A 25051-nucleotide genomic window follows, 5' to 3' on the forward strand; every position below is an offset into this window, starting at 1 on the left:
TATGTTTGCTGGATAGCTCTGTTTGTAGGGTTTTTTAAAGGAGACTATAAATATTAGAAAAGAACCTTTTCCATATGTGGTAAAGACTAATCTAAAGGGGGGGGAAGATGCTGAAGAGTCCCAACTATTTATGATATTTTTAAATGTCCTTGCAATCTGTTTCTAAAGCTAACAAACTTTTTCTGCTAACTTTATTCTTTTAAATATGCAATACAAATCATAAGTATCTCAGTTACCATTCTCATTTATAAACTGGGCAACCTCTGAAAGAATTATTTTATGATACTATTCAAAATAGTCATATAGCTCTTCCCTCCTGTGGCCATCACTGAAGTGCCGACAGCCAAAATGAAGTTCAATCCCTTTGTAAAAAAAAAAAAAAAAAAGCCACATATTACAAAGTATTTATAAGTGCCCAACTCATTTTTATTGTATATTTCAAAATATGCTAAAATGAGTATAGGACTAGCAAAGTGGTATGAAAAGCATTAATAATAAATTGCTTCGCTTTAAGTGGGAAGAAGTAGGCAGAAAGTACAAAAGGTTCAAGAAAATCATTACCAGTAAGTTTATTCAGCATTTTCTGTGAATGCCAGCCTTTCTTTATGCAAACCTTCCTATAACATTATCTGTAATGAAATGGTAATGGTGTCCAATTGTTCTGGGTATCTTAACAACACAAAGAAATAACTTATTTGCATCTACACCACATAAGTAAGACAATTAAATGTATACTGTTAACAGAATCAAATGTTCAATTCTAGAAGATAAATCTACCTAAGTCAGTTCTAAAGGAAATAAGTCCTGAATATTCATTGGAAGGACTGCTGCTGAAGCTGAAACTCCAATACTATGGCCACCTGATGCAAAGAACCGACTCATTGGAAAAGACACTGATGCTAGGAAAGATTGAAGGCAGGAGGAGAAGGGGACGACAGAGGATGAGTCGGTTGGATGGCATCACCGACTCGATGGACATGAGTTTGAGTAAACTCTGGGAGTTGATAATGGACAGGGAGGCCTGGTGTGTTGCAGTCCATGGGGTCACAAAGAGTCAGACACGACTGAGTGACTGAACTGAAACTGAAGTTACATCTAAGTTGATATTTCTCAAATTGCTGGATTCAGGCCAAGGTGAATTATTTTTCAAAAATATTACAGTGTACACAAGAATAAAAAGTACACATTATTTGATAAGGTTACCAGAACCATATTCATAATATTTTTTAAATATATAAGAAAAATGGTTTACTCTATTTATACAAATATGGCTGGAAAGATGAATATTTTGCTTAGTTCTACTGTTAAGATGCCTGTGAAAAGATTCACCATTTTCATCTCTGACAGCAGCTAAACACTGAACACATAATAGTTAACTTTCTGAGTGCTTACTGTGTACACCAAGCATTGTGAGAAACACTTGGTATACATTTTCTCCTTTAATCTTCAGAACAATCCTATAAGGTAGGGAATGTTATCTTTCATTTATACATAAGGAAAGAGTGGCAGAGGAAGATTAAACCATCTGCTGGAGGTCACACAGATCAAAAATGATGGAGCCCGGGGCATCTGACTTGAGAGCCTGGGATCTCATCAACTATATATACTGTTGAGCACTTGCTTAGCTGGTTGTTCTCTAGTAAATATCACACAATTATGCTATTGACTTACCTTCTTCCTTTCCAGACTTACTTAAAACTATTGTAATAAGGAGTGCTTCTGGATTTGGGAGAGACTGAGCTCTTCAGAATGGATCACCTTCACTAAGCAACCACATAGTTTCATCAGCTTCTGAGCAACTAGCCACTTTCAGCCTTAAGGTCAAGCTCAGATCCCAACATGTGACCTAGATTGACTTAAACCCCAACAGCATGACTCCCTGTCAGGTGGTGGAATATAGATGCAACTCCCTTATGTCAGTGTTATGGGTTGAATTGTGTCCTGCCCAAAATTCACATGCTGAAGTCCTAAGCCCCAGGATTCCAGAATATGACTATATTAAAGACAGGGCCTTTAAGAGGTAATTATAGGATAATAAAGTCATATGAGTGGGCTCTCATCCAATAGGACCAGTGCCCTTATAAGAGGCGATCAGAAGATCAAGACACAGACAACGCACAGACAGGAGACCCAGTGAGAAGATGGCCCTCTGCAAACCAAGAAGAGTCCTCAAAATGGAATGAACCCTGCCTGCACCTTGACCTTGGACCTCCAGCCTCCAGAACTGTGAGAAAATAAATTTCTGTTGTTTAAATCACCCACTCTGTGGTATTTTGTTATAGCAGTCCCAGTCAACTAATACAGTTTAGCAATTAAATCCATGTTCAGCCCTTGCAGGAATAGCCTTAGTTATAAGCTTTTGACCAACAAAAAAGGAAAAGTAGTTGATTACCATTAGACAAATGTAGGAGATAGTTTTTTAAAACAAAGCCCCAAAGTTGGAGGGTAGGGTGGAACCCAAAACTGGTGCTTGTGGATAGAGAATCAAAATTCCTGAGGAGATAACAGGGAAAAAAACAAAGAATGATGAAAGCATGAAGAAACTTTGTAAAATAAATAGGTTTAGGTAACTGTCCTGGTCAAACATATCTGACAGGTTCCACGCAATGGAATAAATTCTACACTCCTTAGCACTAAAGCAAAGTACCTCAAAAACCCAACCCAGGCCTCAGCTGCATCCTACACTAAATAAGCCCCTGGAAGAGGAAATGTCAACACACTCTAGTATTCTTGCCTATATAATCCCATGGACAGAGGAACCTGGCAAGCTACTGTCCATGAGGTCACAAAGTCAGACACGACTGAGAGACTGAACTGAAATGAATATCATAAACCATCTAGCTTTCCAGATGGCATACTGGCTGTCTCAGTTGTGCTTTTCGACCTGTAGGTAAGCATATCAACAAACTGATCCTTCAAAAGCAGCAGAATTTGTCAAGCACGCTCAGGGACACTGACAATAACCAGCACTTCTCTAACACAGGTTGACAGGTGTTTCTCCCTTCACGAGACTCTGTGACACAGGTTTCAGCTGATTTTGCCCACACAAGATCCAACCACCATGGTTCACACCTCAACTTTACAATCTTAACTGCTCTCTTTAGGAGTTTGAGGGCTGTGATTTAAGTCTGACCTTTCCATTATGACTAACAATGATGCCAAGTCACAAATGGGAAAAGGTTTGAATCAGATCCTTTGAAAGCTCTAGCTATGTACACTCTGGATATCAACTGATTTTACTTAAAGATTGAATACTGTTTATACAGAGTTCTGTTTTTTAAGGTTCTAGTCTCTCTGTAATGGTGTTCCATGGACTTTTAAAAATGTATTTCCACTCCCAAACAGGTCAGCTGATGACCAGCTTGCATCAGGGGCCAACCACATCATCACCTCCTCCAGAAGATCTTCCTGCTTTCCAGATCAGATACCCACTCCATTGACTCTCGTAACAGGCTCCCACACCCACTCACAGTACTTATCACAGTCAGAGCATTGTAATTCCCTGTTGAGTGGTCTGTTCTCATAATAAGTTCTTGAGCACACAGACTGAGTCTTATTCTTCAAGATAATTCCACCACCTAACAAACAAAGTCTAACAGAGAGAGAATGCCCAGTCAAAAAAATGGCAAATGAATGCAGAAATGACTTTATGCAATAGCATAGCAAACATCAATTTTGTAGTAAAACAGCATGGACAAAGAATGGCACCTGCCTTTCAGTAAACAAAGGGTGATGCAGCATCAAGCCATCAACCACTTCAGCCACCCTTGATGGGATACCTAAGGGGAACACAGGTTGGGGAAAAACAGGACACTGCCCTAGATAGTTAAGTGAAGGGAAGTTGCTCAGTCATATCCGACTCTCTGCAACCCCACAGGCCTGCCATTCTCCTCCATCCATGGGATTTTCCAGGCAAGAGTACTGGAGTGGGTTGCCATTTCCTTCTCCAGAGGATCTCCCCGACCCAGGGATCGAACCTGGGTCTCCCGCATTGTAGGCAGACGCTTTACCATCTGAGCCACCAGGGAAATCCTTAGATAGTTAAAGTGCGTATCAAAGGAGTAATTTGAATAAGCTCAGACTCTTGCATCTTCCCATACAGAGAAAAGTGCTAAGGTCATTAACTTGAGACATCTGTTTTTTCTTTAATAAGCAGTAATCTTTTGATATTTCAACTACCTGGATTCTTTTTTTTTTTTTAACCTGGATTCTTTTTTGGGTTTGTGTTTGATTTTTTTTTGGCAAAATCTCCTTTATACCCTGGCTCCTCACTCACCTCTTCGGAACCTTACATCCCTTACCTCCTCTCCAAGTTATCTGAGAGGCTATATCCAGTAAGTCCGCTAAATAAAACATAATCCTCAACTTTTAGGTCACAGTTTTTCAGTGAGCAACAGTAATATTTATCTAGATTCTTACTTCAGATCATCAAGAACACATGGCTATCTAAGTCTTCCTTCCCCTATTACATTCAATTGCTAAAGCAACACAGAGATAACATTATTTGAGTCCTTACAGTGTTCTGGGAATTTTCCTAAGTCCTTTATGGGTATTATTTAAATGCTCACAAAAAATTCATATACGGTATCAAGGATTGCTATCCCATTTTACAGATAAGGAAAATAAGGCCCCAAGAAGAACAGTAACTTATCTAACCCTCTTCACATAGCACAGCATTATTGTAGACAGAAAGTCTACAATAATCTTAATAATATAATCTTAATAATATAATCTTAACAATAATCTTAATAATATAATCTTAAAATTATATTTTAAATTTTTTCTAAGACCTTACTATATGTCCTTCTAGAGTATACTAGCATTTGGGGATAGGTCTGTTTAAATATAATTTGCATACAATAGTGTATCCTTTTAACCTATTTGGCTCAATGAGTTTTGACAGACATATACAGTCATAAAACCACAACCACAATAAAATATATAACATTTTCACCATCTCAACAATTTTCCACGTGCCCTCTGGCAGTCATTCCCATCCCTCCATCCCAGCCCATGGCAATCACTGATCTTTTTTTCTGTCACTATACTTTTGTCTTTTCTAGAATATCATACAAATGGAAGTATACACTATGTAGTCTTCTGAATCTGGTTCCCTTCATCTTGCATAAGGCTTCTGAGGTTATTGCCAGGGGTCAATTATTTGCCCCTTTTTCTTGTTTGGTAGTATCTCACAGTATGGATATATGACAATCTATTTATACACTCACAAGCAGATGAAGATTCGGGCTGTTTCCAGTTTGGGACTATTTTCAGTAAAGCTTCTATATATATCCATGTACAAGTTTTTGTATAGACATATGTTTAACGTCTCTTGGGTACAGCTATGAATGAGGCTGCTTGGTTGTGTGGTAAGCTCCTCATAGTACCTTCATAAGAATCTGCCAAACTGTTTTCCAAAGAGGTTGGACCATTCTGCATTCTTATCAGAAATGTGCATTCTACTTGCTTTATATTCTTAAGAGCGCTTGGTTTTGACAGGCTTTTTCATTTTAGCTATTCTAACAGTATCTCACAGTGGTTTTAATCTGCATTTCTCTAATGACTAATGATGTTGAGCATCTTTTCATGTGCATAACTGCAATCCATAAATCTTTAGTGAAGGTCAAAATGTTTGTCTATTTTCCTGTGAAATGATTTTCTCTTTATTGGTGAATTGTTAGAGTTCTTTCTGTATTCTAGTCAGTCAGTTCATCAGTTCAGTCGCTCAGTCGTGTCCAACTCTCTGCAAGCCCATGGACTGTAGCACGCCAGGCCTCCCTGTCCATCACCAACCCCCAGAGCTTGCTCACACTCATTTCCATCTAGTCGGTGATGCCATCCAACCATCCAACCATCTCACCCTCTGTCGTCCCCTTCTCCTCCTGCCCTCAATCTTTCCCAGCATCAGGGTCTTTTCCAATGAGTCAGTTCTTCGCATCAGGTGGCTAAAGTATTGGAGCTTCAGCTTCAGCATCAGTCCTTTAATCCAACAAGCACTTTGCAAATTCTTTCTCTCAGTCTCTGGCTTAAACTTTTATTTCCTTAATATATTTTGAATACATTCTTTCACAAAATAATTTTTAATAACGTTTATTTTAGAAAAGTTTCAGATTTACAGAAAAATCAAGAAGGTAGTATAACGAGTTCCCATATATAATCCCATACCCCTTTTCCCCTATGGTATTTTTTTTATAATAGCCATTTTTTAATTTTCAATCGGATAGTTACAACATCCTGGTCATTCCTAGGTCTGGTTCTATTGACTGCTTTTTCTCTGCTAAGTCAATTTACTTTTCCATTCCTTTTGCATATCTATGAGTTTTGATTAAATGCAAAACACTATATGTAAAAGAGCAGCTGAGACCAAGGTAAATGAATTTACTTCTGGGAGGGGCACTTTTCTTCTGTTATCAGGCTATTATTGTGAGTGGCTGTGTTAATCTAAGAGTACAGAAGTGGATGTGTGTTTCGTTGTTGCTATAGTAACAAGGTACAGCAAGAACTATGAATTCCTCTAGCAGTAGATTTCAGCTACCTTATGTTTAATGAGAGATCTCAAGTAACAAAGGTGTTTTTCTTAGTGTCCCAGTCCACACCAATACATGGTGGGGTCAAAAGGTGTTTTCTTTATTCTCCTGTTGCACATGTCTTTGACAGACCTTGTTCACCTAAGCTTCAGAGGTGAGGCTTTCTCAGCAGCCCTTCCTTCTCTACCCATGAATGACAGCCAGTCTCTACCTTGCATCCTGGAGGATCGCGGGTCCATGCCTGCTCCTCCCCAGCTATGGCAGACCCCTGATTAATATGAGTTCAGATCCTGGGCATAAATGGATTTCCCACCCCTCCCTTGGTTGTTTTCAGTTGCTCAGTCGTGTCCGACTCTTCACGACCCCGCAGACTGCAGGCTTCACTGTCCTTCACTGTCTCTCAGAGTTTGCTCAAACTCATGTCCTTTGTCAGTGATGCCATTCAACCATCTCATCCTCTGTTGTCCCCTTCTCCTGCTGCCTTCAATCTTGTACTTCCCTTGGTACAGAGGGGCTTTATCCAGCATCAGTACAGGGCTGGGACAGTTATTTTCTATACCTATCCAACTAATCTGTCAAAAAGAACCTGGATCCAAGTGACTGGGCAGCTTTCTTGCCCATCCCCTGCCTGTGACACCTTTTGTATCCTATGGCAAAAGTTCTGGGACACTGCTGGATTTTGTGCCTGTCTCCCATTACCTGCATGCCTGCATCACTGACAGGTTCTCTCGGGTTTTCTGCCCCACTCCTAATCTTTCTCATGAGTATTGAGTGAAGGCCTATGGAAAAGAGTGGCAAGCATATACAGATCCTCTTTGTGTCTGGGGTGTATTTGTGTTTGTGACCATTTAAAATTGTTGTGCTAGCCCATACTAGCTTTTTAAAATTTTCAAAAAATTTTGCTCATTGTCTTAACATCGGCCTTGATGGCTGGTAAACGCAGAGACATTACTTTGCCAACAAAGGTCTGTCTAGTCAAAGCTATGACTTTTCCAGTAGTACATATGGATGTGAGAGTTGGGCTATAGAGAAAGCTGAGCACCAAAGAATTGATGCTTTTGAACTGTGGTGTTGGAGAAGACTCTTGGGAGTCCCTTGGGCTGCAAGGAGATCAAACCAGTCCATCCTAAAGGAGATCAGTCCTGAATATTCATTGGAAGGATTGATGCTAAAGCTGAAACTCCAATACTTTGGCCACCTGATGCGAAGAACTGACTCATAGGAAAAGATCCTGATGCTGGGAAAAATTGAGGGCAGCAGGAGAAGGGGACAACAGAAGATGAGATGGTTGGATGGCATCACTGACTCGATGGACATGAGTTTGAGTAAACTCCTGGAGTTGGTGACGGGCAGGGAAGCCTGGCGTGCTGCAGTCCATGGGGTCACAAAGAGTCGGGCATGACTGAGCGACTGAAATGAAGTGAACTGACCATGATGTGTGTCTTCTCTCCTTGGAATTTAGATCACCTGGCTGCCTTTAGAACTCAGATCTCTGATGGGACAATAGGCATGATATTGAACATTATGCATCTTTTTCTCATGGTTAAAATGGGAGCAGTGTCTTCTTGTAGCTTTCTATACCTTAAATGAAAGTAGAACTATAGACCTTACTATTATTCATCAAGTTATTGATCCTATAGGACATGACAGTATAACCAAAGGCTTTCTCATTGTTTTGAAACTTTCCTTCTTTCCAACAAAAGCCTCATATTTAGTATGTGAGTCTTTTTTTAAGACTGAAATGATCTGAAGGTTTCCTAGGCATATTCCAATTAAGACACACATGGTGTTCACAGATGTAATGTGGGCTGAGCTTTCCTGGAACTCAACAATATGTCAACTAGTTCTTCAGAACAAGACAGTTTACTTCCCCAAGTTTGTAACTGCTACTCAATTTCAAATATCCTTAATTTTACTGCAAAATAAGACCATTAAAATAGATGAACCTAAGCAAAGGGGGTACTTAATATAAAAGAATAAATATATTTTTTAAACAAACAAATCAAGACACATGTGACTGAAAAAAAGTACCCTTAAAAGTAATTCCTGTAAACAGTGCTGCAATGAACACTGGTGTGCACATATCCTTTGGGGCTATTTACAATAACGAAGGCATGGAAGCAATATAAATGTCCATTGACAAAAGAATGGATAAAGATGTGGTACACGTACACACACACACACACACACACACACACACACACACACAATGGAATATTACTCAGCCATAGAGAAGAATGAAACAATGCCATTTGCAGCAACAAGGATGAGATTATCACTTCAGCAGCCTAGAGATGATCATATTAAACAGAGTAAGTCAGAGAAAGACAAATACTGTATGATATGACTGATACGTGGAATCTAATTGTTTTTAAATGATACAAATAAAATTACTTACAAAACAGAAACAGACTCACAGATATAAAAAACAAACATATGGGCTTCCCTGGTGGCTCAGATGGTAAAGAATCCTCCTGCAATACAGGAGACCTGGCTTCGATGGATGGGTTGGGAAGATCCCCTGGAGGAGGAAATGGCAACCACTCCAGTGTTCTTGCCTGGAGAATCCCACGGACAGAGAAACCTGGTGGGTTACAGTCCACGGGATCACAAAGAGTCGGACCCGACTGAGCACAAGGTTACCAACAGAGACACAGAGCAGGGTATCAGGAAGGATAAATCAGAAGCCTGGAAAGAACACACACAAACTGCTCTACAGAAGACAGATGACCAACAAGGGCCCACTGCATAGCACAGGGAACTCTACTCAGCACTGTGTGATAACTATATGAGAAAAGAATCTAAAAAAATGAACATATGTGTATGTATAACAATCACTGCTGTACGTCTGAAACTAACACATTGTAAATCAAACATACTCCAATAAAATTTTTTTAATTTAAAAATAAAAATCTTTTAAAAACTAACTTGGTGGGAGACAATGCTTATTACAACAGTAGTGCTACGTACATGATCAAAATATTATTAAATCATTTCTCCCTAGAATGTCCATTTCTAGGAAAATCAGCTTTGTCTCGTCACAGCCACATTTTTTGTTTGTTTTCCTTTTCATTTCCTTGTTTGGGATTTGGAACTAAAATAGGACTACCCACTAACTAAATGGCAACCCACTCCAGTGTTCTTGCCTGGAAAATTCCATAGACAGAGGAGACTGGTTTGGGGTTGCAAGGAGTCTGACACGACTGTGTGATTGAGCACACACTAACTAACTTGTTTACTAAAATGACTTCCAATTGTTTCAGAACCCCACCTCAAACACCAAAAATGCCCCTACAGATGTTCAAAACCTGTGCTGGAGGCTACAAAAGCAACTCAGAAGAAGTATTCCAAGAAAGAAGAGAAGCACTTGATTAAACGTCTGCTTCCCATACTATTCTACACTTTTTCTAAAAGAAGAAAAGCCCTGGATCTGAAGAAGTTATCTTAAACTAAAATTGGGCTTCCCTGGTGGCTCAGTGGTTAAAGAATCTGCCTGCCAACATGGGAGACATGGGTTGGGTCCCTGAGCAGACAAGATGCCACATGCCACGAGCAACTTAAGCCTGTTGGGCTGAAACTACAGAGTCACGCGCCCTACAGCCTCCACAACAAGAGGGGGAGCATGCTCAGTCGTGTCCAACTCTTTGAGACCCTAAGGACAGGCTCCTCTGTCTATGGCATTATCCAGGCAAGACTACTGGAGCGGGTTGCTATTTCCTCCTCCAGAGCATCTTCCCAACCCGGGGACTGAACCCAAGTCTCTTGCATCTCCGGCACTGGCAGGCGGATTCTTTACCTCTGCGCCACTTGGGAAGTCCCACAACAACAGAAGCCACCGCAATGAGAAGCCCAGCACCACAAAGAGAAGCCCCCGCTCACCACAACTAGAAAAAGTTCGTGAAGCAACAAAGACCCAGCACAGCCAAACATGAATAAAATTAAAAAAAAAAAAAACCTAAAATCACAAGTTATGTATATAGCAAAGATGGTAATACAGTAAAAACTGGGACTTCCCTGGCTGAGACTCTGTGCTCCCGATGCAGGGGACCCAGGTTTGATCCCTGATTAGGGAACTAAATCCCACAAGCCACAGCTAAAGATCCCATGTGTCGCAACCAAGATTAAAGAGCTCAGCTGCATGCAGCAACTAAGATCTGGCACAGCCAAAAAAATAAATATTATTAAAAATACAGTAAAAACTCTTGAAAATCAGAACCAAAAAGAACTAGTATTTGTTGTGCAGAGTAAGTTCGACAGTAACATACACAGTTAATGATGACTGATTGCTTCATCAGTGGATTAACACTGATGAAGATTAACACTCAAGATTAACAGGGACTTTTGTCACCAAACTGATGTGATTTAATTTCTATGTGACTCTCTTTCCAGTCTCCTTTTGCCAATCAGCATCTGTAATGCATGTTGAAAGAATGAAGGCATTCTCTTTGTCTTATCAAGCATAAAATATGGATTCATTCTATCATGAGCCTGTGGAATTTACACTAATTAGCAAGCTATTAAACTTTTAAAATAAAGTGAAAATCTCTAGGACATATCCACTCTCTACCCTACAACTAGTCCTCATCTTCCTCACCTATAAAACAGGGATAGCACAAATAACGTCGTCACTCGCAGAGACCTGTGATGAGGACAAAATGAAAGACTGCGATAAAGCACTCTTAAATAATATAGACTGTTATCATGATTATTATCCTGCATGAAGGAGGAGTTTAGTGAAGAAGTCCCCTCCTGATATGAAGAGGAAAATCAGACATAGCCATAATTAGTTCATATAAAGTCAAATCATGAATGTATATGTGTTCAGTCACTAGTCATATCCAACTCCTTTTTGCAACCCTATGGACTGTAGCCTGCAGGCCTCTCTGTCCATAGGATTTTCCAGGCAAGAATACTGGAGTGGGTTGCAATTTCCTCCTCCAGAGGATCTTCCTGACTCAGGGATCAAACCCAACTCTCTTGCCTATGTCCTCTGCCTTGGAAGGTGGATTTTTTACACTTGAGCCACCTGGAAAGACCTTGAATCAAGAATACATCTAAATTTCACAATGAGTGAATCCAAGCAGAGTGAAAGTCATCATTTTACAGGGTGAGCTCGCTGCTCTAGGAAGCTCTTGCTTTTTCAGTTTGCCTGCCTTCAAAAGAACACTTCTACTTTTCCTACAAATCACTTGTAACATAATTCAGCATGTGCATCCTAAAACACCAATCTTGGGGGTGATAAAGAAGATCCTGCTTCCTGCCAGGAAGTAGGACTAATATGACTCAGCAGGTCAAGCGTGTCACTGTCACAATGCTTTAATACACGATTAGAAGATTCAATTCACCACTATTTTCAAGGTGAGTGTATCAATATAAGGAGCCATATTAACAGAGATAAACACATGGCCCAAACTGCTCTGACAAGAAGTGGCAGTAAAAACTCTTATTTAAAATGACATGGCAATAAAACCCAAAGTTAATGTCACCAACCTAACTCCAACTCTCCACCACCTCTCTATAATGAAGTAGGTCTCAAAAGAATGAATTACTTTGCATACCCTCTGGCTCCACTCTAATCTATAATGGATGCAATATGCATATCCTGAATTATCCTTCTACTGCGCAAGCCTAAGCAAGCTGGAGATACAGGGGGTTTGTGGGACCCCAGACAGGAACTAATCCCATCTTTTCTTTGGATGCTTTACAAATGACGGTGACTAGAGCACTGACTCTGGATGCAATTAACAACTCATCGAATTATCTTTTTTTTTTCTTTCACATTTAAGTAGAGCCACTTTTCATCTTAACTGGATCCTGTAGTTAGCAAGTCCTAAGAATTACTCAGGGGCTTCCCAGGTGGCTCAGCTGTAAAGAATCCATCTGCCAATGCAGGAGACACAGGAAACACAGGTTCGATCCCTGAGCGGGGCAGATTCCATGGAGGAGGGCATGGCAACCCACTCCCGTACTCTTGCCTGGGAAATCACAAGGACAGTGGAGCCTGGTGGGCTACAGTCCATAGGGTTGCAAAGAGTCAGATACAACTGACTGGCTGAACACACACACACACAAATTACTTAACTTTTTTAACGTAAAATATTTCCCCTTCATAAAGACCATCTACCACTTTATTACTTTCTGGCCATGAAAATATGGCTAATACTTAAATCAGTACTACTTTTGTCAATCAAGAGTTTCCCAAGGAGAGCGTCCTAATCCAGCAGTGTTTCATTCTGCACTGACTCATGGTTACTTTAAAGTGCCTATATCTTTACTGCATGATTGATGGCCAGCTTGGGAAGCATTGGGTGCATCCATTCTACAAACTAAGCTGAATGCAGTAACTGAGGTAGCTGTTTCATCTAGAAACATACCATTGCTGTATCCCATCTTTAATATTTGCTTCAATGACCTTTTAAAATAAAAGTCATTCTATTTGACCTTTCAACAAATGTTTAATTGTCAATCAAGGATTTGCTCCAATAATATTTCTTACAGAGTTCTCCCACTTTATCTTTATTACAAGTGGACTGTTGTTTCTATGCAAAGCCAAACATTCAAATTAAAATGAATGCCACTTCAATTTCTTTTATAAGAGTTTTCTATTTAACATGGCATCTGGCAAGCAGCCCCATCTGTATTTTCCATTAAAAGGTGTGGGGTGGGGTGGGAGCAGGAAGGGCGAAGACTAATTGATCAGGGAGTACACGGTATGTGGGGGAAGTGGAAGAGTGGGAGGATGGAGGAGAAGAATATAATTCTAGAATCTGGGAGCAATTTCCTGAACTGCACATGGTGCGGGGCGGTGGGGGGGTGGGTAGCCCATTTTGGCTGTGAAAACAGTAAAATCAATAAAGATTCAAGTTAACTCCTCACCCCCCTCAGAGTCTCTGCCCTCTGGTTCAAAGACAAAATGTCTCCACAAACCAGAAAACTAAATCATTACTCACAACTCTGTGTCAATTGCCTTTTGAATAGGAAGAGTGTGGCGCTGGTCCCCCCAACTCACCGCAGTCACTGTCTCTCCTGCCTGTCTAGACAGAGACGACAGCTTCCAAAAGCTACTGGCAGAAGTCAACTGTAATAATATCATGACAACAACTGTCGCAGTGGTTACCACACTGAAGGTAAATGTCAAACATCATCGTGAAAGGAAAGATACGCAGTATAAAAGAATGTGACAATAATCTGGGCATGAGATCACAAAATTCCTCCTCTCACACACAGGTTGCTTCAAAAGACATCATTTAAGGATGGTTTCATGTCAGGAAATGCAACACAGCGTTAAACCCAAAAAGAAAAAGACTCAACCATTTTTAAGTCGCAAAAAAAGACATTTACTAGAATCAAATGTCCATTCCTAATAAAAAATGCCTACAAAATTACTAAAACCAAAATGTTCTTCAACATCACAAAGGATATCTTAAGCTGAGAGCCAATGGCAGAATACTAACAAAATCGTTGCAGCATGTCCATTAAAATTTGGAATAAGACAAAAACATCTACTTAGCATTATTATTTAACATTGCCATATAAACTCTAGCCATGCAATAAGATCAGGACAAATAAAAGCTATAATTCCTGTGAAGTAGGTGATAAAATTTTGTCTATATCAGATTATATATAACATTAGAACTTTATCTTATATCATGTCCCTAAATAAATTTCAGATGAATCAGAGTTTGATGTAAACCTGAAACCAAAAAAATTGATTGGTGATATAGGTAAATATTAACTGATTTTTAATAGAGAAGGAATTTAAGGATAAAATAATTACAAATACTATAAGGATATTATCATAAAATATTCTAAGGATAAAAGTAATCATGAAAATAAAGATTGATTATATTTCTTCATTCAAAAAAAGAGGAAGACATAAAAAGCAAATGGTAAATTGGGCAAAATATTTTCAACTATTATACCAGACAAATAAAGTATATATGTTATAGATATTTTAAAAGCTCTTTGAAATTATGAAAAGAACAACTAGCCTCAACAGAATTACAAGGACATAAACTAATAATTTAAGATAAGTCTTCATATTAAGAATAACCTCATAATCATACAGTTTTGTATTATACCACAAACATTAGCCAGATGTTTTGAGGAATTACTATCTGTCAGTTACTCTCTGAGGTGTTTCTCATATATTGTCTCTCTGTATTCAACACTCTTTAAGAAGTGGCTGATAGTTTACCCATTTTATAGATGGAGCAACTCAGTTTTAGAAAGATTAAATAATTTGTCCAAGTAAATGGTAAAAAAAAAGACTTTAAGTCCAATTCTAAATCTGTATCCCCTATATTCCTTCAGTCTGAAAGAAACAACTAAAATTATTGATAAGGTAGAATACATAAGAGTTTAAAAATTTTGGACATCCAAAAATAAACCATAAAATTCTAAGCTAAACCAACACTCTGAAAAACCTCTGCAACCTTTATGCAACAATGATTATTTTCCTTAATATAGAAAGAATTCTTGCAAAGCAACTGGAAATGGCTTAACCAACAAAAAAAAAGGCAAATACCATTAAAAAGCAGTACATAATTGTAAATATAAAAGCCACAAATACAAAACTATGTTGATTGGTAACCTAAGAAATATCATTCAAAGAATGATGAAATACTACTTCTCAAACATGACATTTTCAAATTGCAAAGAAATTAAAATAATCAATAATAACATGGGTAAGGCTTCAACCCAATAAGAAAATGACTGAGTTAATTATGGTGTTAAACTAAGATAGAATATGTCTTAGTATTAAAATCATTTTTCAAATGATATCTGCTAACGCAAGAATAGCCTTACCCTTATTCTTATCCAATACCAGATTTGTGCATGTGTACAAGACAGAAATTCTAATTCAAGGATGATTTTTAAAGAAATACATCATGAGGGTTAGAAACTGTACAGACCATTTTAAATTTCTTCTCAATCTGTTTCAGTGTTCTCCAAATTTTCTCAATTCAGTGTATTCACTTTTCAATCAGAAATGTTTTAAAAATTATATTAGAAACATAATGATTTATACACTATCAATAAGAACACTTTAAATTTGTACAGTTCTTTTAGAATTTATAAAGTAACCTTATAAATATTATCCCATGTAATTCACACTACAGTCTTTTGAGATATATACTGGCACCATTTAACAAAATAAATAACTTTTCTTAAACTGCAAAGATCATATTTCTTTATGTCTTCCAAGGACAGGGCAGAGAGAGGGGCAGGCAAAGAAGGGCCCTTAAAAGAAAATGAAACTCTGAATTATGAGCATGCCCTATAGAAACTCTAAACAATGTCAGGGATACAACATTTCTCCCTGAAAAAATCTTTTGTTGGCCTAACTTCTAGCTGTCACAGTTACTGTCAAGTGATAATGGTATTACATTCCCTTCAAACAAGCATCTTTTATTGCCTGTCGTTTTATAAGCATTGTGTTCCACATGGGAGTTAATTCAGAGAACTCCTGGCTATATGACTGGTACCAACCCACAAACTTGGTTGTAAGAGTCCTTTTCTAAAATAAGTTGGTAAAAGTGGTCATGTCTCTCCCGTGATACTACATGAATAAGTCAAACAAAAGACTGAAAATAAACAATGAAAGCACCATAATTTGTTCAAAAACAAACAAGACTTGAATTAGTTCAATTCTATTATTCTTACATGACCACTTAAAGAGTTTTCACTTGTGTTGAAAAGTCAAAACAGGGAAATACAGTTCAAACTGCTACAGACTACAATGGGGTAGTGTGTTAAATTGGTTAAGTGCAAATTCTACTTCATAGATGGAATGGTTTTACTACATTTGAATTATTGAAAACTGAAATGCATTCCTTATTTTAATTGTTAACTCTTTAAAACAAAAAAAAAAATCAAGAAAATAAATACTGTGTATTATTCTCTGACTTTTACTTAAAATAATCTTGTCAAACAGAGGTAGAGTGCTGAAAAAATACAGGTGTCCAATCAACAGGTTCATCTTTAGTCTTGTTATAAAGTTATGCTCTAGGAAAAAATACCTTAAAATCGGAATATCTGTTCATTAGGATTTTGGTAAAGAATACACACGAATTGTTTTTCTTGTCTTTTGAGCATGTTCCAAATGCGGTAGATCTTATTTTGTTGGTATTTATAACTTTATGGAAACATAATAGGAAGGTTTTAAGAGCTCATCAGACCATTTATTTCAATTAGAAGCAGTAATGAAATCTGTTTAAACTATTAGATATCACTTAGTCTCTATGTAAGACAGATTGTATACTTAATGCCTTTTGGCATGATCCACAATTCCTTGTCCTTAATACTTTTCATATTGACGGAAAGCAAGGATTCTCTTCCTACTTCACCCAGACCTCCTCAAGCCCAAATCAGCAGTTTGATCTGAGATAGCATTTTTCATAAACCTTGGAAAATAACTGTTATAAACCTTTAGTTCACGTGCTGGCAGTAGCAGTAATAAGCCTTAGTTATAAGCCAAGGATTCGATGCTGTTTCTAGCTCTACACAGACTCTGACCTTGAAAAGTGGTAACTATCACAGTCCTGGATGTACCTGCCCTCACATGGGCAACGTTCTTCCAAATGCCTTTCCTTTCCAAAAAATAACACACTGGTCCACTATACTCATGACATCACGCTGCTTGGATCTAGTGGGCAAGATGTGGCAACTACTCTAGATGTACTGTAAGACTTCTGCATGTCAGAAAGTGGGAAATCCAACAAAAATCCAGGGGCTTTCTATCTCAATGCCACTCTCAGGAGTTCAGTGGTGTGGACCTTTAGTGCAGACCTTTAGTGGGTTATTCTGAGACATCCTATCTAAAGTAAGGATGAGCTGTTGCATCTGGCTGCTCTGACAAAGAAGGGGCACAGTATCCCTTTGGATTCTGGAGAAAACCTATGCCCCTTCTGGATGTGCTGCTCCAGCCCTTTTACCAGAAGACCCCCCAAATCTGCTAGCTTTGAGTGGGGCCCAGACCAAGGGATTCCCTGGTAGCTCAAATGGTAAAGAATCTGCCTGCAATGAAGACTCGGGTTCGATCCTTGGTCTGGAAGATCCCCTGGAAAAGGGAATGGCTATCCACTCGAGTATTCTTGCCTGGGAAATTCCGTGGACAGAGGAGCCTGGTGGGCTACAGTCCACGAGGTCGTAAAGAGTCAAACACAACTGAGCGATGGACACTGGCACTTTCAGGGCAAGGGGAGCGGGGCACCAGGTCCAGGCTGCCGTGCAGACAGCCTGGACACCTGGGCACGTGCTCCAGCAGTGCCTGTCCTCTCCCTGGCAGGGAGAGATGCGCTCTTTGGAGGTGCTTTGGGGGAGCCTGTAGGTAAATCTGCAGACCTTTAGGCTCTTGGAACAAGACTCTAGTTTTGAACATCTAGCCTCCAGAACCGGCAGAGAATAAATTCCTACAGTTTCACACATCCAGTTTGTGGGAGTTTATGATCACAGTCCTAAGAAACAGATAGAAATTTTGTTCTATGAGTTCGAGGGTATCAGCTCATCTAATCACTTTAAGGACTACAGCCCACCAAGCTTCTCTGTCCATGCGATTATCCCAAGCAAGAATACTGGAGTGGGTTGCCATTTCCTCCTCCAGTGGATCTTCCTGACCCAGGGTTTGACTCCACATCTCTTAAATTTCCTGCATTGACAGGCAGATTCTTTGCCACTAGTGCCACCTGTACAAGGACCAATCACCTTAAGAGTCACCAGTATTACTACTTTTGGGAGAGGGGCTTCCCAGTTAGCTCAGCTGCTAAGGAATCTGCCTGCAATGCAGGAGACACTGGTTCAATTCCTAGCTCAGGAAGATCCCCTGGAGAAGGGATAGCCTACCCACTCCAGTATTCTTGGGTTTCCCTGGTGGCTCAGAAAGAACCTACCTGCTAATGCAGGAGACGTAAGAGACTCAGGTTGGATTCCGGCACTGGGAAGATTCCCCCAGAGGAGAGCACAGAATCCCACTCCAGTATTCTTGCCTGGAGAATCCCATGGACAGAGGAGCCTGGCAGGTCAGTCCATGCAGTCACAAAGAGTCAGACACGACTGGGTGACTAAGCACACAGCAGAGAGAGGAGCCAAAGATGACCTTGCATGGGGCAGAGCTGGGACGTGAACTCTGTAGTCTGGTTCTGAGCCTGTGCTCTTAACCACTGGACCATCATGTCAACGGAGGAGCAACAGGCAACCACAAGCCTCTCTCACCTGGGTGACCTCCATGGGCTGCCATCACCATAGAAACCATGTCCTCTTAGTTTGGGAGCTCAGTTCTCTAACTAGGCTCTCAGCGCCCTGCTGTTGAGGGCAGGCTGAGTATCCAAAGAGTAGGTGACTGCCCAGTGTTCGACTTGAAGGCTCCCTGCAATGCCCATGAATATCCAGTATTTCCTGGTAAGGGATTGATTTTGTTAATGGCAGACTTCCCAGACTGGCACAACCCTGAGGATGATCCCTTTCTTCAATTTTCCACCTTGGCGCCCTACCTGCCTTACCCTGATCCTGGCCCTGCTGCCAATATCTTCTTTTCAAATGACCTGCCAGAATAGCACTTTAAGTCCTAGTTCTTCTTTGATACTACTTAATGAAGAAACACAACAACTGAAATAAACACAAGCATAAAATTCTCCAATCCTTGCTAACTTTTGTAAGTAATATTCAACTTTTACATGGTGCATCCATTCCACGTTGGGTGGATGCTCCACATCAAGGTCCATTAAAGAGGAAGCAGGAGGATGTCTGCCTAGCTCTCTGCTGTAAAGCTAAGGGCTTGGCACATGGCATTTGATTAATGTTCATCAAGTAGGGTAGATGGATTGACGGATGCATGGATGGATGGATGGCCGAAGGTCCATGGATGCTGAAAACCCATAGAAATTAAACTATGAGGAGCATGATGAAATGGGCAACCCCGCCAGCACACAAGCTCTTATCTCCTTTCTCTCTCTTTTATCCACAGTATTCTTTTCAGGAAATAAAAACAAACAAACAAAAAAACCTAGAAAGATCTTCTCTTGCCCAGATTGAGGATACTGATGATATTGATTTGATTAGAAAAAACTGAAATTTGCCAACCTCCAGTCTGTCCAAAGGAACTTCATAAAGGCAGAAATTCTTGGGAGAAGGTATATTTATTGTCATTTCAGCTTCTGCCAGGATCCAAGGCACAACTCCAAAGGACACAAGCCTATCTGTGCCAACCTCTCTCTTTCTAAATATTTCTTCTATATCCTTTACCCTGGTGCCAGACACAGAAGCCCTCATGCTCCCTGTCTCTCCAAACAGTTCCATCCCAAGCCATCTCTTCCAGACACCTATGAGTAGCCCTATTACCATGAAAGTCTGAGGCTTGAATGAAGTTTAACATTCCTATAGTATTATTAGGTAAAGTTATACTAACTCAAACAGTTCTAGTTGGTAGCTTGTGGCAAGGAAGTATTTTCCAGTGAAATCCATATACCTGCTCCAGCCATGATCTACCCTAGAGCTCCCCTTCCGCTTTCCCAAGTCTGCTAGAAAACAAGATACTTTCACAGTCCCCCACCATCCACATTTCATGGCAAGTAGATGGGGGGACGATGGAAACATTGACAGACTTTATTTTCTTGGGCTCCAAAATCACTGCAGATGGTGACTGAAGCCATGAAATTAAAAGACACTTGCTCCTTGGAAGAAAAGCTATAACCAACCTAGACAGCATATTAAAAAGGAGAAACATTACTTTGCCAACAAAATACCATCTAGTCAAAGCTATGGTTTTTCGAGCAGTCATGGATGGAAGTGAGAGTTGGACCATAAAGAAAGCTGAGCACTGAAGAACTGATGCTTTTGAACTATGGTGTCGGAGAAGACTCTTGAGAGTTCCTTGGACTGCAAGGAGATTCAATCAGTCAATCCTAAAGGAAATCAGTTCTGAAGGACTGACGCTGAAACTGAACCGCCAACACTTTGGCCACCTGATTCAAAGAACTAACTCATTGGAAAAGACCCTGATGCTGGGATAGATTGATGGCAGGAGGAGAAAGGGACGATGAGATGGTTGGATGGCATCACTGACTGGATGGACATGAGTTTGAGCAAGCTCCAGGAATTGGTGATGGACAGGGAAGCTTGGCGTGCTGCAGTCCATGGGGTCGCAAAAAATCAGACACAACTGAGCAACTGAACTGAACTGAACCATCCACATCCACCATAACCCCCATTCACAAGCATACCTAAACTTACACAACACAACATCATACATAGCTTATAACCTGCAGCACAAATATATGAATAGTGAGTATGGTTTCTATTCATGTTTATTTATATAACTCCTTTAAGCATTGTTATATAATATTTCTATTCAGGCAAAGGTGCTTCCCTTGTGCCTCAGTAGTAAAGAACCTGCCTGCAATGCAGGAGCCCCAGGTTCGATCCCTGGGTCGGGAAGATCCCCTGGAGGAGGGCATGGAAACTCACTCCCGTTTTCAGAAGAGCCTGGCAGGCTGCAGTCTACGGGGTCACGAAGAGTCGGACACAACCAAAGTGACTAAGCAGAAGCAACAGTATAAACACTAGATTCAAAATACCTAATATTTATCTATTAACACAATGTTTGCCAAAAATCTGTAATCTCTCCATCTCCCCCACTGGTATCATGTGGGCAGAGAGAGAAAGGAAGACACTTCAATGTCAGCACAACAAAGTTCCCAGTCTCCTCATCCACCCCTCTGTCATGGAAAAAGTATCTCCTCCCCCTTGCCTCCCAGTTTTCTGGACACAATTCCCTCCACTTCCTTGATCTCTTGGGTCATCTCCCTTCTCCCATTCCACCGCAGGCTCCCTGTCCCCGACATTCTCCCACCAACACTTAACACATGCTATAGCTTCTCTCATTCTTAAAAAAAATACAAATCCACAAAACTCCTTGCTTGACCTAAATTCCCCCTTCTTCCTCCAGATGTAGGTTCAGTTCTATCTTCTCAGTCTGACTTCGTTAAAAAGTTGTCTGCAGTACATCCAGACAATGGAATATGACTCAGCACTAAAAAGAAATGAGCTATCAAGCCATGAAAAGACCCAGAGGAATCATAAATGCCTATCGCTAATAAGTGAAAGAAACCAACCTGAAATGGCTACAGAACTCTTAACTATGTGATGTTCTGGAAAAGGCAAAACTATGGAGATGGCAAAAAAAAAATTATTTGTCCCCAGGGGTTGGGAAAGAGAGGGATGAATGGGCAGAACACAAAGGATTTTTAGGGCAGGGAATATACTCTGCTTGAAACCATAATGATGGCTATATGTCATTCAGTATACATTCGTCCAAAGCCACAGAATGCACACCATCAACAGTGACCCCTAATGTGAAATCTGAACTTTGGATGATTACAAGGTACTGCTGTCAGTTTATCAATCATAACAAATGTACCACTTCTGGTGGGGGATGCGGATAAGAGAGGCAACCATGCTTGTGTAGGGGCAGGGGTATATAGGAAATCTCTGCACCATTCTCTCAGTTTTGCTGTGAACTTAAAACTGCTCTTCTAGAGACTTCCAGGATGGTTCAGTGGTTAAGACATTGCCTTCTAATTCAGAGCATATGAGTCTGATCCCTGATCAGGGAGCTAAGATTCCACAGGCCTCATGGCCAAAAAAAAACAAAGCATAAAACAGAATCAATATTGCAACCAGTTCAATAAAGACTTTAAAAACGGCCCACATACAAGAATCTTATTTTAAAACTTAAAAAAAAAAAAACTGCTCTTTAAAAAAATTAAGTCTTCAAAAAGAAAAAGTTGTTTGTGCTCCCGCTTTTACTTCCTCTCATTGGTCCATCACTTTAACCTGCTATTTCAGAGGTCCCTGCTGGTATGGCTGCTACTTGCCACGGATACATTCAGTTCTTATCCTGCTTGATCCCACTCTGACCTCCTGACCAGTCCCTCCTCCCTGAAGCATCACTGCTTCCGATGACTCACCCTTTCACCTCCCTCCAAGATTCTCCATCCTCTGCCCATCTCTCAAATCCTGGGTTCCCCAAGGTTCTGTCCAGGTCCCTTCTCTCCAGTTCACTCATATTTGTGGCTTCAACACAGGCACAATTCCCAAATCTGTATCTTTTGCCCCAGCTCCATAGCCATATTTCTCTGCTCCATAGCCGTATTTCTGTTAACTAGATAAATATGTACAAATATGCCTCCGGCATTGGACACTCAGTGTGTTTAAACCCGAAGGCAACATCTTTGTTTCCAAACTTGCTTTTCTCCTGGGTTCCCTACTCAGGAGAGGGCATCATAACCCTAGACTGGAACTCTACCTGTCATCTCAACCTCCCTCCCCTCTCACCCTTGTCATTCAAACTGTCATCCAATCCTGGCAATTCTATGTCTCACGTACTTCCACAGTGCTTCCCGCTATCGCCAAGCAGTCCAGGCTGTAGCACGTGTCTCCTGACACTGTAACCTCATCCTAATCCTTTAGTCCATCTCTGGTCAGGATCCATCAATAGCTCCCCTCTTGAGATACAGTCCAAGTCCATTCAGGACCAGCCCCGCCTGTCTCCACCTCCTGCCACTTCCTCCAAGCACTCTGGGCTCTAGACAGACTGAATCCCTCTACATCCCCTCTGCCCTGCTGGATGGTGCCATCCCTCACTTTCTGGCCCTTGCGCACAGCATTCTCTCTGCCTAGAACACTTGCTCCATTTAGGTCCCTCCTCTCCTTCAGGCTAACCCCTGCATCCTTCAGTTCTCAGACTAAAGACCAGTTCTAGAAAGCCTGTCATGGTCCCACCTCCCCACAGACTAGATTGGAAGCACCTGGCCGTGGCTCATGTGCCTCCCATGAAAGCAATCAGCACACCTTATCATGGTTGTTCATTCGATTCTGTCTTCCCCACCAGATCCCAAGTTCTGTGAGGGCAGGGCTGGTGCATTCTGCCTATCTCAGTAACCTGGAGCCTGGCAGAGCCTCCACAGAGAGAAGCTTGGTAAAGTATTGAGAAAGGGCTTCCCTGGGGGCTCAGATGGTAAAGCGTCTGCCCGCAATGAGGGAGACCTGGGTTTGATCCCTGGGTTGGGAAGATTCCCTGAAGAAGGAAATGGCAACCCACTCCAGTATTCTTGCCTGGGAAATCCCATGGACAGAGGAGCCTGGTCGGCTACAGTCCATGCGGTCGCAAAGAGTTGGACACGACTGAGCAACTTCACTTCCTTTCTTTCTTACACAAAGCTTTACCTAATCCTTACTTTGTGAAAATCTGTCCTCATTTCATGAAGGTAGAAAGTCACCACAGTCAGAGAAGCTAAGGACAGGCAAAGCAGGGAGTCATTCGATGTTTTTAGATTTTAAGCTGCGCTCTTTCCAAGCCCCTGGTTTTCCAAAGCTAGCCTGCCTTTGCTAGACTGCCTTTGGAAAACAAAGCGAAACTTACTTTTCTTACACTTTAACTGACCTAAAAGAGGAAATTGACAACTGTTGATAAGATGTAATGAACACAGCAGTGTCGCAGAGTTCCTGGTAACATTAACTGTTATTGAGGCAAATACCACAATCCTATACGGTCCTTTCAAGTAATTCTTGGGGAAATTCTGCAACTTACTTCCTTCTGTAAGGGCTCACTCTTCCTGCCTTGATCACCCTTGGTAAAATCTGCTTTCAAACCATCTAATAATCTCACCACAGTACAAAAAAATTACAAGGATCAGACATGCAGAGACTATAAAGGACAGGTGAGGCCTCTCTAATAAGCAGAATTCCAGATGCACATTATAAATATTATATTTTCTGATTATGACAGAGCCAAGGAATCTGAAGAAATTAAATATTGGATCACATTTTAAAGAGGAGTCCTAAACCTGCAAAGAAACAAGCTGCATCCGAAAACATCTTAAATAAACTAAAATCCAAAACTGAAAGAGATAATGGACACATAAGCAACAAATTCAGAATGACCAACATAATCTGGCACTATACACGTGCATGCTCAGTTTGGACTATAGTGAGTATATTTTGCTTTCTAAGTATTATTTATAATTTAGTGTATGTTTTTCTTGTAAAAAACATATAAATAACAGAATTTTTTTACAATTAAATTTGTCAGCCACATTTTTCTGGTCCCCAGTTGGGAGCATCAATGGAAGAGGTACAAAAACATTCTGGCCCCATTTTATTCTTCAGTTTGAGAAGGAGAATTGCATATGCATAGAAAGTGAAAGAGGGTACATTTTTATTATCAAACATTATTGTTATTGGATTTATATGTAGAAGTTGACCAAATTTTTATTTACATGGAAAGCAAACTGTACTACAATGTAAGCTGAAATTTTCTTCAATAAATTGTTCTTACTCAAATGTATTACCATATCATACACTGATTTAGGCAGGAATGCAGAGACCAAAGCCGATGCCAGGACACTCATGCCCTTAGAATCTTCCTCCACTGATTCTTTTCAGCTTCTAAGTTTGATATCTAGTCTGTCTTTTTCAGCATCAGAATCAAAATGTGCTACTTCCCGCACATCAACCTCGCCTGCAGC

General features: G+C 40.4%; 1 protein-coding gene and 1 non-coding gene across 3 annotated transcripts in view; both read right to left on the reverse strand.

Moving 5' to 3' along the window:
- Nucleotides 1-25051, reverse strand: part of SAMD5 (sterile alpha motif domain containing 5) — a 61972-nt gene that overhangs the window by 33259 nt on the left and 3662 nt on the right. The window lies entirely within an intron of this gene.
- On the reverse strand, nt 3956-4028 carry TRNAC-ACA (transfer RNA cysteine (anticodon ACA)). Its single transcript has one exon. It is a non-coding gene; the product is annotated as a tRNA-Cys (tRNA).

The sequence above is a fragment of the Odocoileus virginianus genome, chromosome 34, assembly GCF_023699985.2.
Source record: "Odocoileus virginianus isolate 20LAN1187 ecotype Illinois chromosome 34, Ovbor_1.2, whole genome shotgun sequence".
Classification (NCBI taxonomy): Eukaryota; Metazoa; Chordata; class Mammalia; order Artiodactyla; family Cervidae; genus Odocoileus; species Odocoileus virginianus.